This window comes from Camelus ferus, chromosome 6 (assembly GCF_009834535.1).
Source record: "Camelus ferus isolate YT-003-E chromosome 6, BCGSAC_Cfer_1.0, whole genome shotgun sequence".
Taxonomy (NCBI): Eukaryota; Metazoa; Chordata; class Mammalia; order Artiodactyla; family Camelidae; genus Camelus; species Camelus ferus.
In genome coordinates this window covers 90,269,477-90,281,979 of record NC_045701.1, presented here as the reverse complement: position 1 = coordinate 90,281,979, position 12,503 = coordinate 90,269,477, and the positions used below count along the sequence as shown (strand labels likewise).

At 48.2% G+C, this 12,503-nt stretch overlaps 1 long non-coding RNA gene and 1 other non-coding gene across 2 annotated transcripts; both read right to left on the bottom strand.

Annotated features, from left to right (window-relative positions):
• Positions 1 to 641: 641 nt before the first annotated feature.
• Positions 642 to 718, bottom strand: LOC116664601. Its single transcript, XR_004321122.1, has one exon. It is a non-coding gene; the product is annotated as a small nucleolar RNA SNORD112 (small nucleolar RNA).
• Positions 719 to 3,514: 2,796 nt separating this feature from the next.
• LOC116664409 lies at positions 3,515 to 12,291 on the bottom strand. Its single transcript, XR_004320944.1, has 3 exons — positions 12,170 to 12,291; positions 7,935 to 8,051; positions 3,515 to 3,567 (listed from the first exon to the last, which is right to left on the bottom strand). It is a non-coding gene; the product is annotated as an uncharacterized LOC116664409 (long non-coding RNA).
• Between the last annotated feature and the right edge of the window lie 212 nt (positions 12,292 to 12,503).

The window sequence follows — 12,503 nt, the reverse complement described above, 5'->3', positions numbered from 1 at the left end:
CTCCAGCCAGACCCTGAAGGGTCTTACATGCCAGGCTAAGACTCTTGGACCATGTCCCAGAAACTCCAGGAAGTCAGATGAAGGATTTAAAGCAAGACAGTGACAAGGTCAAAATGGCATTTTAGAAAGATCACTCGGTGAAAATAAACTTTGCTACAAAGTTTAATCCAGCTATCCCACCTCTACGAAGTTAGGGCTAAAAGAACAGTCGGGGATGTGTTTACAGATTTAAGCTACAAGAACGCTCATTGCAGGGTCGTTAGCAGTAACAAAAAAAAAAAAAAAAAAAGAGGGACCGGCTTAGATCCTTTTTAGCTGGCGTCTGTTCAACAGAATCCTATCAATTAAAACTGCGGTTCGTGACATGCTCTCCTCCTTTATCTGTGCCAGGACCACTTTTATTTTATGTATCATCTTTATTTACTTTCTTAAAAAATATAACGAGCACCCACAAACTGGTGACTCTCCCCGATGACTAGGACTTCGACCAAAGCGTCTGTGCACACACTCTCCTCCCCCAGCGGACGTACAGCTGCGATTTTCAACAATAGAGGAGGCTCTAATCAACAATGCTGCAAACACACCCCGGAATATTAAGCAGCTCTTAAAAAGAATGAAACAGCCGAGACCTATTGTCTTTTAATGGACCTCAGTATTTTGCGCAGAACTGGATTAATCATGATCCTTTGTTCATAAACACTTTCTCATCATTGGTCCACGCATGTCCCTCTTTTCTTTTGCTAATTTATGCATTCATATATTCATCTGCAATAATGTCATAAACACTTGTGAGCCCACTCCTCAAATCCAGACCTTAGCAATTACTGACACCTGCCCCCACCAGCCAGCCCGATGGGTAAAGACCCAGGGCTTTCATGACAGCGGCGAGGTGGTTCACTCAACTCCGGTGTCCACAGATCACGGGACACTAAGATGCTGTTGTAAGAAATGGTGTCGATCTTTACGATCTCCTGGCAGATTCCTGAGTGAAGAAAAGTAGTCTCCACAGAAGGAAATGTGCGCTGATACAGCTCACGTACAGAATAAACAGGATCGCGTACTTGAGAGGTCTCTTTAGATACATGTGCAGATGCACAGAAAATAACGGGAAACAGACCCCTGCCTCCGATGACAGCCGTCCGTGGGGGGGGGGGGGCGGGGCAGCTGGGGCCGAGGGGCTGAAGACGGCCTCAGCTTTCACCTGCGGCGCTGGCTTTTGGTCACGAGTGTATTAATTATCAACGCATTTCTTGCACAATTAAACATGTTGTGTGTGGGGTTTGGTTTTGTTTGGGTTTTCGTTTGTTTCTGGGGTTTTTTAGCTTTTAGCTTTTTTTTTTTCACACACACAAAAGGAAGAGAGCATTTTGGCTGATGGATCAGGAGTGGATTCCTATTCCCCCCCAAAACATGCTGTGCAGACAGGGGGGATTTCCTTTATCCCAGAGATCATTCTTTTTTTTTAATTTTCTATGTTCTAAAGCTGGAGTCCCTGGGCCTCCGAGCGACGTGTCAGCGACATTAGGCCAGCAGGTGCGCGCCAGCCCGCTGTGACTTCACCTCCCCGTGGGCCCTAATTCCCCCCAAGAGCCGCCAGGCGGTGTCTGCAGTGCACCCATCGGGAGCACTTTCCTTTTCGGTCTTCAAGAGGCCCGAAAGCTAATGCCCTGGCCCATGCTCTCCGGGATTAGCTAACTGGAATGAGGACTCTGGGGGAATGTGACACGAGATAGTCCCAGGTGAAGGGGACACAGGAGCCTCTAGGGAACAACAGCCCCACAGAGAGGCAGCCCCGCTGCATTTCTGACAGCTCCACTCCCCTGCGGACCCCACAGCTGCCATATGTCCCCCCAGTTCTAACCCACAGGGAGTGCAGCTGACCTGTCAGCTCCACAAGAATGGGGAGCAACCTTGTAGGTCCCTGCCTGCCCCCCTTCCTGTCTAGGGATAGCACATTGCACCCTGACTTCCCATCAGAACCCATTCTCTGCCCAAGCACAACAACACCTGCTTGCACACTAAGGTTTACACCCATCCTCAGGCTACCCCAGCTGTCTCAGGCCGTCAGAATCCCTGAACAGGCACGGGGCTTACTACGCATCACGAAGACCCTTTATCCACAGATCAAAACATCCAGGCTCAGCGATCCCCAGAACACAAAACTCAGACAACTTTAAACCCAGGTCAGTCTGAAGCCTCGTTCGGTTTTGTCCTGGCCTCCATGTGAACAGATCACCTGATCAGTTAGGTGTTTACAGTACCCCCCCCCCCACTGAGCTAACACAGGCACAGCTTTCTAGAACTTCTCCCCCCTCTGCCAGGCAGACACGGATTTTCAACCATGACTTCTTGTGGAAGAAATGTGAACACAGGTTAGCGAGTCCCCCACCAGCATAACCAGCTCTTAATCACCTCTCCCGCACGCAGGGCTCTGATGTCTACTACGCGGCGTTTTATTCCGGGCTACGTTTGGTCCTGGTGAATACTTAGAGGCGTCTGTCATAGTTTTTCAGGTACAAAATATTTTTATGGTAAATAAAATTAAATGAAGTTCCTGAGTTACCTGCATCCGTGTCTGGGCCAGGCTGATTCCACAGAAAAACATTCATTCCTCCAGAAGGCAACAAATCCTGCAGGGACAAGAAAAGGTCACAGGACTGACTTAAGAAAAGGCCTCCTGGACCCAGGGCTGACCCGCCCGCCCTGTGCCCCTTGTCCTCCTTCTGGGTTCTACACAAATGAGACGGGCTTTCAAAGGGACAGTGAAGGAGCAGCTTCACCTAAAGTAAGAACCATGTGTACAGGGGTTGGGAACCTACCACACACCAGGCATTTTATATTCCACTTCATTAAAGGTATATCAAGGCAACGCTTGAAGGTGGGTGTTCCCTTCCTACAGGACTCGGGGAGGGGGGACGTGCAGTCACTTGTCCAAGGCCACCCCTCCTCCTAGGGGATCCTGCCCTCTCTGCCCCTCAGCAGACCCCTGGAGTCCCCAGCACAGATGCCCAAGTTGTGGACACCCTTTGTATTATGGTGAGAGATTTTAACACCTCCCCGGGTGATGTATAACAGAAAGACACAAGTAACAGGGTTTACCTGGATTTTTAAATTACATTCCATCCTAAGACTGTGTAACCCTTTCACTCCTTGAGGGCCCCACCTCCCTGAAGAGGCTGTCCGTGTAACCGAGCAAGGCGTGCGCACCTGGTTTGCTGTGAGGTCCGCCTAGGAGGGCCTCATGCTCCTCTGGGCAGGGCTGCCATCCTGAGGGGGCAGGGCTGCCATCCCGAGGGGCCAGGGCTGCCATCCTGAGGGGCCAGGGCTGGACCATGCCCTGCCTCATGGACCCACTGACTCACTGCCCATCGTTGGGGGGCAGTGAGCCTCAGCAGCTACGGGACAAAAGGCTCAAGTTAGTTCCATCCTGAGGAGTCTACACATTTACAAATTGTACAAATGTAAAAATCAGGGGGAAAAGAATCCTTTTACAGACCTTGTCATTCAATCCTGAGCTGGGCATCTGCTCTCTTCCCGGAGAAAGCCAGCATGTCACCTCTCTGCCACCTGGGTGGGGAGAAAGCAAATGTCCAGCAGTTCCCCAGCCAAAGTGCAGCCCACCTCCCCGAGCCACTGCTCCTCACCTGCTGCCAACAGCCCTACTGTGTGCTGCGGGGGAGGGTGAAAGGAAGGATTAGCTGGTGCAGACAGATACCAGGGGCAGGACAGAACACTACGGGGGTCCCCGTGGACACGGTCCTGGGTGAGGGAGGGACCCTCTCATGTGCATTTACAGGAGGGCAAACTGGGGGTCCAGAAAGAAGGGAGGGCTTGCCCAGAGCTCAGGAGCCAAGAGCAAAGGCAGGACGTGTGTGCACCTCAGCGGGGTTCCCGTACCAGCCCTGAGGTCTCGGTCAGCCCCACTCAGGGAAGTGAGATCGGCCCCCTGGGGTTTGCAGTTTGTCCCTGGACCTCAGGGTCCTCTTCTGCAAAACGGGGAGGGATAATTTAAATCACACCTTCACAAGGTGTTACGAGATTAAAAGCATTTAACAGTGCCCAGCACATAGTCAGTACTCAAGGAATGTCATGGAGGGACCCAAATGTAGTGATGCGGCAACTGTGTCCCCTGACCTGACGTAGTCCCGTGAGAAAAGCGGGACAGCGGCAGCGAGGGCACTGTGGTTCCTATGGAAACTGTGCAAAGTGCATGCATGTCCCAAACCCAGGCTTCCGTACCTAAAGAAATCCATGTATCTAATAACTTTCTAGAAAGAAGCCAAGTTCCAGTCGACGGGACAAGAACAGAGCCACTAAACACTTACATCAAAGGTAAGACTTGGGGTGCGGGGGTCCCATGCTGATCTCCCCCGCCTCCGGGGGGCCTGGTGGGTGGGGTGGGACACTGGGCAATTAACTGGGCAGGGCCGGTGCTTGGGTTCAAAGGTTAAAGGGTGAGTTTGTCTGCAAGAAACAAACTGTGACTTGGAGGACCCAAAAGCTCTGTTCAAACACTGGAGTAGCTAAATTAGCAGGTCCTGGGCCAGCTGTCCTGTCCCTCTGCCAACAACCAAATTAGCCAAAATGAGTTGGAAAGGACCACATGAGATTTCCAAGGAGATGGAGGACAGACTGAGGCCCCCCATTTCTCTGATCTGGCCTCCTGTCCGGCCACAAAGCTGACCACCTGGGTGCCAGGAAATGACATCCCTCAGGGCCCCTCAGGGTCCCCAGATGGCCACAGCCCACCCCACTCGGGGCATCTGCTCCAGCCCCCTCCCATCCACCAGAGGCGGGAGGAGAGCCCAAACCCGGCTTTGAGCACTGCCTCTGCCTCGTCCTCAGCTGGGCTGTCTGAATCTCAGCTCAGCGCTGTCAGATGGGAAACACTCCCCACCCCGTCCGGAGCAGAGTCAGAACTAGGGGCTCAGTGCCTAGGGTCGTGCCTGTCACACTCAGGAAACATCCGTTTGCATAAATGAGTGCTAATTACTCCTGCACCTGCACGCACCACCCCCACGAGCTCAGTCACCAAGGCTGATGGCAGCGCTGCTCAGTGGTTCTGGGTCCAGAGCCGTCACCACCGCTAATGACAGCTCCTGGGCCAGGCGCCTCACCCTCCAGACTCTGGTTCACTCGCAAGGCCGGCCGGGCGTCGTCCCTCACAGGGTTAATGCGGAAATTAAAGTTGACACCATGCATGAAAATGCTGACCATTACAATTATAGCTGGTGTTCTAAAAGCAATCATCCTAAGAGCCCTAATGATGATAACTGGCCCTTACTGGCTGGTAGCATTTCAGAGTTTACAAAGGGCTTGCCGGGCCCACCTCCCCGGGAAGGCGGTGCTCCTCCCTTTATGTAAATGGGGAGACCTGAAGCCAGCCCCTGCCTCCCACTCCATCCCTAAACGCCCCTGCACCAAGTCCCCATCCTCCACCGCCAGGACCCCCATGCTCCTAGGCCTGCTGCAACAGCACGCCAGGCTCAGGGGGAGCCTCCCAGCGACGTGAAAGACTCCACTGAGACCCAGCCCCCCAGCCCAGCTGTCAAACCTGGACCAACACTAGAAGAAGCCACTCAGCCTGTGCTCCCAGCGGTGGAAGCAGCACCAGAAATGCCCGCCCTGCCCCAGTTTCTCAGAGCAGCTGATGGCTCTGAGCCCCACCTGTGCAGCCAGCCCCCAGCCAACCCCCTCCCCTCAACCCTGTTCCCCGGGGTTACCCCTCGGGAACCTCTCAGGACCCCAGAGCTACAGGAACAAAGGGAGAAAACCACAACCCAAGCCTCTGGCCGCTGGGGAAACTGAGGGCCCAGGAGAAGAAGGTCATGCTGAAAGTCAGCGTGGGTCCAGGGCTGGCAGCTGGGGTGGGTTCCTCCCGGGCCCGCTTGCCCTGAAAGGCAACAGCAGCCTCGGAAGCAGCGGGTTGGCCCGGCGGGTTGGGCAGCCCAAAGGAGGAGGCCAGCCCGGCTGCGACCCCGCCCCCAGCCCCCCCCCACAGGCTGCACGCTCCCCCTCCCGGGGTTATTCCGGGCAGAGGGATCCAGCTGCCCCTGGAGCCGCCAGTCAAGCAGTGGAGGGACCTGCACTGGGTGGATGGGGCGCCGCTGGGTTTGGGGCACGGCCCTTCACCTCGATGGCTTGGGGAAGCGAGGGGCAGCGGGGACCCTCTCCAGGAGGCCCCCACCCAGCCCGGGCTGGAGCTGGAGGAAAAGTCCTTGGGACAGCCCCAGCTCTGCCGTCACTCGCTGTGTCCTGAGGCACAGTGTCCCTCTTCTAGACATTCAGTGTCCCCAGTGTTGCCCAGGGCCTGACATTTCAGGACCTCTGTCCAGGGCCCAGGGGAAGAAAGGGGAGTAACCAAGACTAGCTGCTCTGGGTCAGGATGAGAGGGTCTCCCATCTGTAAGGCCCAAGGGGTCTTCAGCGGAAGTCAGGGGGCTAAGTGGCAAGACAGGGGACCCGGGAAGGAGGGACCCTCAACTTGAGCTGTGTAGGCCAGCGGCCCCTGAAGGTCCCACGGTCCCCTGGGACCCAGGACCCAACCTCAGCTCCTCAGGGGACCCTCAGGTACCATCACCTTCCTCATCTGCTTCCAATTAGCAGCTGAATGAGAAAGACCACGCCACCGAGCCACAGCAGGAGAACCGAGGGCCCCTAGCCTCAGCCTGCCAAGGGTATGTCTTAACCTTGACATTTGTTTAACAACATAACGAACAACAGCCTGTGGCCCTCCCGGTGTCCCTGTGTGTCTATGGTGATGCTCTGCTCCATCCGTGCCACCAGCAGGACCGGGGCAGTGTGAGGAGTTCACAGGGGACACTCACTTTCAGGTCACTTAGCCCTTAAAACTGATGGCTGTGTCCCTCAAATCCAAGGGGTTCTGAGCACAGCCCAGAGGCAGCGTGAGGCAAACGGGGGTCTTCACCTGATGTTAGCTAGCCCTGGTGCCCATCCTGATGGCCAGAAAGCCAGAGGACTCAGGTGTGATGGCCAGCGGCAGAGACGCCAGAAAAAGAGGACATGGAACAGAGAAGCCTCATCTCCCCTCCTTCCCCCTCCGTCCTCACATCTCCTCTTTCTGGCTGACTCCATCTCCCTCCTCAGCAACTCAGGTCCCCCACCCTCCTCCCCTGGCCTCACCTCTCCCCTAATTCCTCCACCCCCGCCCCCTGCCCCAGGCTCCACTCTGCTCCTAAATATCCTCTCAGCTCCTCTTCCAAGCTCTATTTTTAAAATCAGATCTCCTTTACTGTACAAGTGAGCTGACAGGGGGAGGTATTCGCTGAGGGACTGCCCCCCCCCGGCCCCCTCCATACCCAGCCCTTCATAGACACACGTTGGCAGCCCTAACCCAATGGGCCACTTGCTCAGAGGCAAGCAGGGAGCTGACCTGACCGAGAAGGCTCCGGGCACTGACGGTGGTGAGGCTGGGCTGTCCGTCTGCGAGCGTCAGGGTGGGAAGAGGGTCCAAATCAAAGACCCCAAACCAAGAGCACTAAATCCTAGACTGGGTGGTTTTTTTGTTTTTATTTTGTTTTTTGTTCTGTTTCTGTAAGGCAGGAATTTCTAAGTCAGTAGAAGTTTCTTAAAGATATTGTCGTGAGGCTTAAGGCTTCGACATATACCCAGCTGCACCTGTAGAACCAAGGGCACCTCTGGAGGCCCAGAGATGAGGCAGGGGCAGCCTCCGGGCTGCCTGGGGCAGCGGTGCGCGGGCCTCTGGAGATCAGGAGTCAGAAGGAAGCCCACAGTGGCTGTCTAGAGCAGTACGCTGGGGGGGGGGGGGGCACCTGCTCTTGTGAATGGTGGCCCCAAGGATGCCAAAGTCCTTGCAAAGGGGCAGACAGCTCCGCCCAGTGGAACCTCAAAGGAAATGCTCACTAGGGGAAGAGGGAGACCCCTGTTCTTTCTTCCCCAAAACCCTGAGCTCACCTCCAATTGCGTATTGAACACGAGCGTGTGGTCCTCATCTCTTTGTTGGTGACGTTCTGCAGGGCAACGCTGCTTCCCTCCATTTCTTCACCTCGGGGGTCTAGCACAGTGCCTGGCCTGGAAAAAAGAATCAGGATATGCATTATGAATTAAGGAATCATAGGTAGAGAGACGCGTTTAAAAAAAAATCAAAAGACTTAGGACACTAAAATCAACATGTGTTTGGGAGAGCAAGAAGAAACCTAGTCTTTTAGGAGTCAGGTGTGAGTGGAATAAGAAACTGAAGCTACGAATTGCAGATGGTGAAACATTTTGGTTTCGTGCAAATTTAGGCTTTATATCCTAAGTAATGAAAAGCAATGTAAAGATTTTTCACTATAACAAACACTTGGCCCAATTTTCATTTCATGCTCAGGCAACTGGATTTTATGGGATGGGCATGAAATGGGAAGGGTTTGAAATTGAGGATCCCATGATTAATCTGGGTGCCCGGTTGAGATACGGAGACATTTCGTTAGTGATGAAAATACATTAAAAAGATTTTAAGTGGGGGTTTCATGGATAGATTGGGGGTTTGAGGGAAGAAATCTGGATTTTGTTTTGAGGGATGTTTTATCATCATGCTAAGGAGTTTGGATTCTTGCCAGTGGGTTGTAAGAAATGTGATGGTGAGATTTTTGCTTGTGGGAGTTAAGTCTGCCAAACATGAAAAAATATATTTTAAGGCTTTGGATTTTGTTACAGGCGATGGGGAAACATTGGAAAATTGTACACAGAAAAGTAACAGCCACACGTTTAAGTAGCATGCTAAAACATTTGGATTTTATGTGTGGAGGGTGTGCCAAGGTCTGACTTTCAGAGCATACATACCAAGGAGAGTTGATCGATGTTGTCAACAAAGTTGAAAGACTGATCAGAGGAGTTACATGAGCAACAATGGGAATATGCAAAGAAATGTGGAATTTATTTTGAGGCTCCAACATGATTAGATTTTTGTACATGCCTCAGAATTTGATGTTAGCCAATAAAAAGTTCTAAGAGAGTGATCCAGTGAGATCTGTTGTATTTGATAAAGAGTACACTGTGAAATTACAAAGTAAAATTCACCTTTAATGCTAAGATTTTGGATTTTTATTCCATAATTCCACAATCAGGAGACATTGTAAGGTTTTAAAGGTAGAATGACAAGTTCAAATTTATAGACTGTGCTAAGAAGTGTGAATTTTATTTTAAGGGATGTCAAGATCGAATTTTTATATCATGCTAGTAAGCTTGGATTTGAGCCAATAAAAGGTTTCAAAGAAAGACAGGGTGAGATTTGGGGATTTTTTTATAGACCAGCCTGAAGATAAATCACATGGCAAAACATTGCATTTTACGATGAGTAGCTGGGACTTTATGTTACAGGCAATGAAGAAATCTTGAAAAGTTTTAAATTAGGGGGTTACATGATCGAACATACGCATTTCAGCAGAGCTACGAGAGTGGATTTTTATGGTAAAGATAATATGATCAGATTTTTATAACGTGCCAAAGAGATGTGATTTTATGTGAGAGGTGAAGGCATTCAAGTGTTTCATTTAGGAGAGGGATATGATTTCATTTCTGAACCCTCATGCAGAGGCATTTGGATTTTAGCCAGTAAAGGGTTTTAAGGAGTGACTGATGAGAGTTTTGTCTCCAGGGGAATTAGCTGGTAAAACATATTTTATGCTAAGGTGTCTGGATTTGATGAACCAGATAATGAAGGTGCATCAACAGCTCAGAGGAGGTACCTGTTGGCACAGGTGCATCCTGTTGGTAATTTACACTGAGAAACTGGACCATTTATAGTAAGCAATATAGAGGCGGGGCAGGTCTTACACAGAGGTTATAGGATTGAATTTACATAGCAGCCTAAGAACTTTGGACATTCTTTTGAGGAACAACAAGATCACATTTTTGTGCCGTGCTAAGGAATTTGGATTTCAGCCATGAAGAGATTTTAAGAGAGTGATGGGGCAAAATTTCTGTTTGATAAAAGCAATCTGCAGAGAAATTATGTGTGTATTTTATTCAAAGGAGTTTAGATCCTATCTCATAGGTGACTAGAGATATTATAAGAATTTAAACAGATGTTACAAGACCAAATTCATGCATCTTTCAAGGAAGTATGACCTTTTTATGATATGGTCAAATTTTGATACCATGCCTAATTAGAGGTTTAGAATTAAGCCAGTAACGAGTTTAAGAAGTGACCTGGTGAGATTTGGGCTTTTATATCCATCAGTTTGCAGGTAAATCACATGGTAAAAATTTTTATATTATGCTAAGTGAGTGGAACTTTATATTATAGGAAACTTTTATAGAAAACTTATTCTAAGTTTTACATAGAGAAGTTATGGATAACTTTTATGTATCTTGCTAAAAGTTTAAACTCTGATGTTAGGAATAATAAGATCAGGTTTTTACAACCTGCCAAGGATATTAGATTTGAGGTTGAAGTCGGGAAAGTTTAATCAGGTACATCACCAAATTTATAAATATATTAAGAGTGTAGACTTTATATTAAGAAGGGGATAATCTAGTTTTTAAATTATCTTTCTAAGGAGTTCATATTTTAGCTAATAAAAAGTTTTACAAAATATACTGCTATTCTGTATTTTAAATTTTACCCAATTTAAATTTTTAAATTTTAAATTTTAACTAATTAACATAGTAGAGTGCGTGCTTAGCATGCACGAGGTCCTGGGTTCAGTCCCCAGTACCTCCACTAAAAAAATAAAATAAAATTCAAATTTTATCCAATTTAAATTTTTTATTTTAAAAGTTAGCCAATAAAGGGTTGTAGGGTGTTAAAAGACATACTGAGATTTCAAATTTAAATTTTTAGCCAATTTAAAATTTTATCCAATAAAGGGTTTAAGGGTTTTAAGAGAGATATTGAATTTTATACTTTAAATTTTAGCCAATTTTAAAATTCAAATTTTGACCAATTTAATTTTTTAACTTTTAAATTCAAATTTTAGCCAATTTAAATTTTTTATTTTAAACATTAGACAATAAGGGGTTGTAAGGGTTTTAAAAGACAAACTGAGATTTCATATTTAAAATTTTTGTCAATAAAGGGTTTTAAGTGTTGTAAGAGATATCCTGATATTTTACGTTTTAAATTCTAGCCAACTTAAATTTTAAATTTTTAAATTTTAGCCAATAAAGGGTTTTAAGGGCTGGAAGGGACGCACTGAGATTTTTATTTCTAATAGATGAGTCTGCAGATGAATTACTTTGCCAAATTTTGCATTTCAGTTAGAGACTTGGAATTTCACAATAATAATAATAATACATACCTTATAGGACTTTTATGAAAAGGATATGAGTTAATTTATGCAATGTGCCATCTATGTAATTCTTACAATGAAGATGATGATAACAATGAGTATTTTTCCTAATTTGTACAACATGCTAAAAAATGTAATCTCTACCCTGAAGGATGACATGATGAGAATTTTCTATTATTCCAAGGCCTTAAATTTTAGCCGGAAAATGATTTTGGTGAGTTTATGTGTCAGGAATTTTTATGCTAACAGGTTTGGATTTAATATTATAGACAGCAAATAAACAGCCAAAGGTTTTAATCAGAGGGACTGCAGGATCAAATTTAACTGTCATGCTAACAAGAATGTATTTAATTTTGAGAAACAGCAGATCAGAATTTTGTACCGTGTTGGAAAGCCTGGATTTTAGCCAATGAGGAGTTTTACACATTTTCTTTTTTTTTCCATAGATCAGCCCTGTGGCTAACAAGAAACCTGAGAAGTAACAGAAAGCGCTCAAGGCACAAAGAGCAGTAACTGTAGAGCTAATTAATTGGATCGCCAGAATTCAGTTCGCTCTGCCCCAGCAGAGCAGTGTGCAAAATACTCCAACCAAAACATCTCTGTAGATTCACCCTTGACCCACTAAAACCACCCATGACTAGAGTTTCAAAAACCCATCCCAAGTTATCTCACACCCTCCCCGCACCCCCACCCATTACTGAATATCCCAGCTCAACTTCATCCAACCAGCAACAGAGGAGAGGTGTCTGCTGGAGCAGAGATCAGCCCCGCGTGGTGAGACTGGAGGGGCGTGCAAATCTGTTTGCTCGTGTGGAATTGAGGCCACATGTTTGAAGCTCCTAAGTCCCCACAGACAAGGAGGGCAATCTCAAGAAAGTGGCGATTTTAGGAGGGGCGTGGGAATGATGCGCAGACCTTCTTGACAGCCCAGAGCTGGGGAGAACACAGCACTGGAAGTTGGTGAAAGAGAGGAAGAAAAATCGGCAAAAATTCCAACGTAGAATCAAGTCACAAAGGCACAAGGCTCTGGCACACAGTAGGTGTTTTATAAACGATTCTAGGGGGAAAAAAAGAATAGCCAGAATCCAGATCACTCCATCCACCTACCCCCAATTTCTGCTTTGAATCTGGGGGAGGAAGTAAGAGCTATTCTGGGCAGCTGACCCAGCTGAGGGACAGCAGCCAAGTGCCCGTGTTCTACTCTTGCTCTGAACTTGTTAAACAGTAGGCATGTCTGCTACGGCTTCCC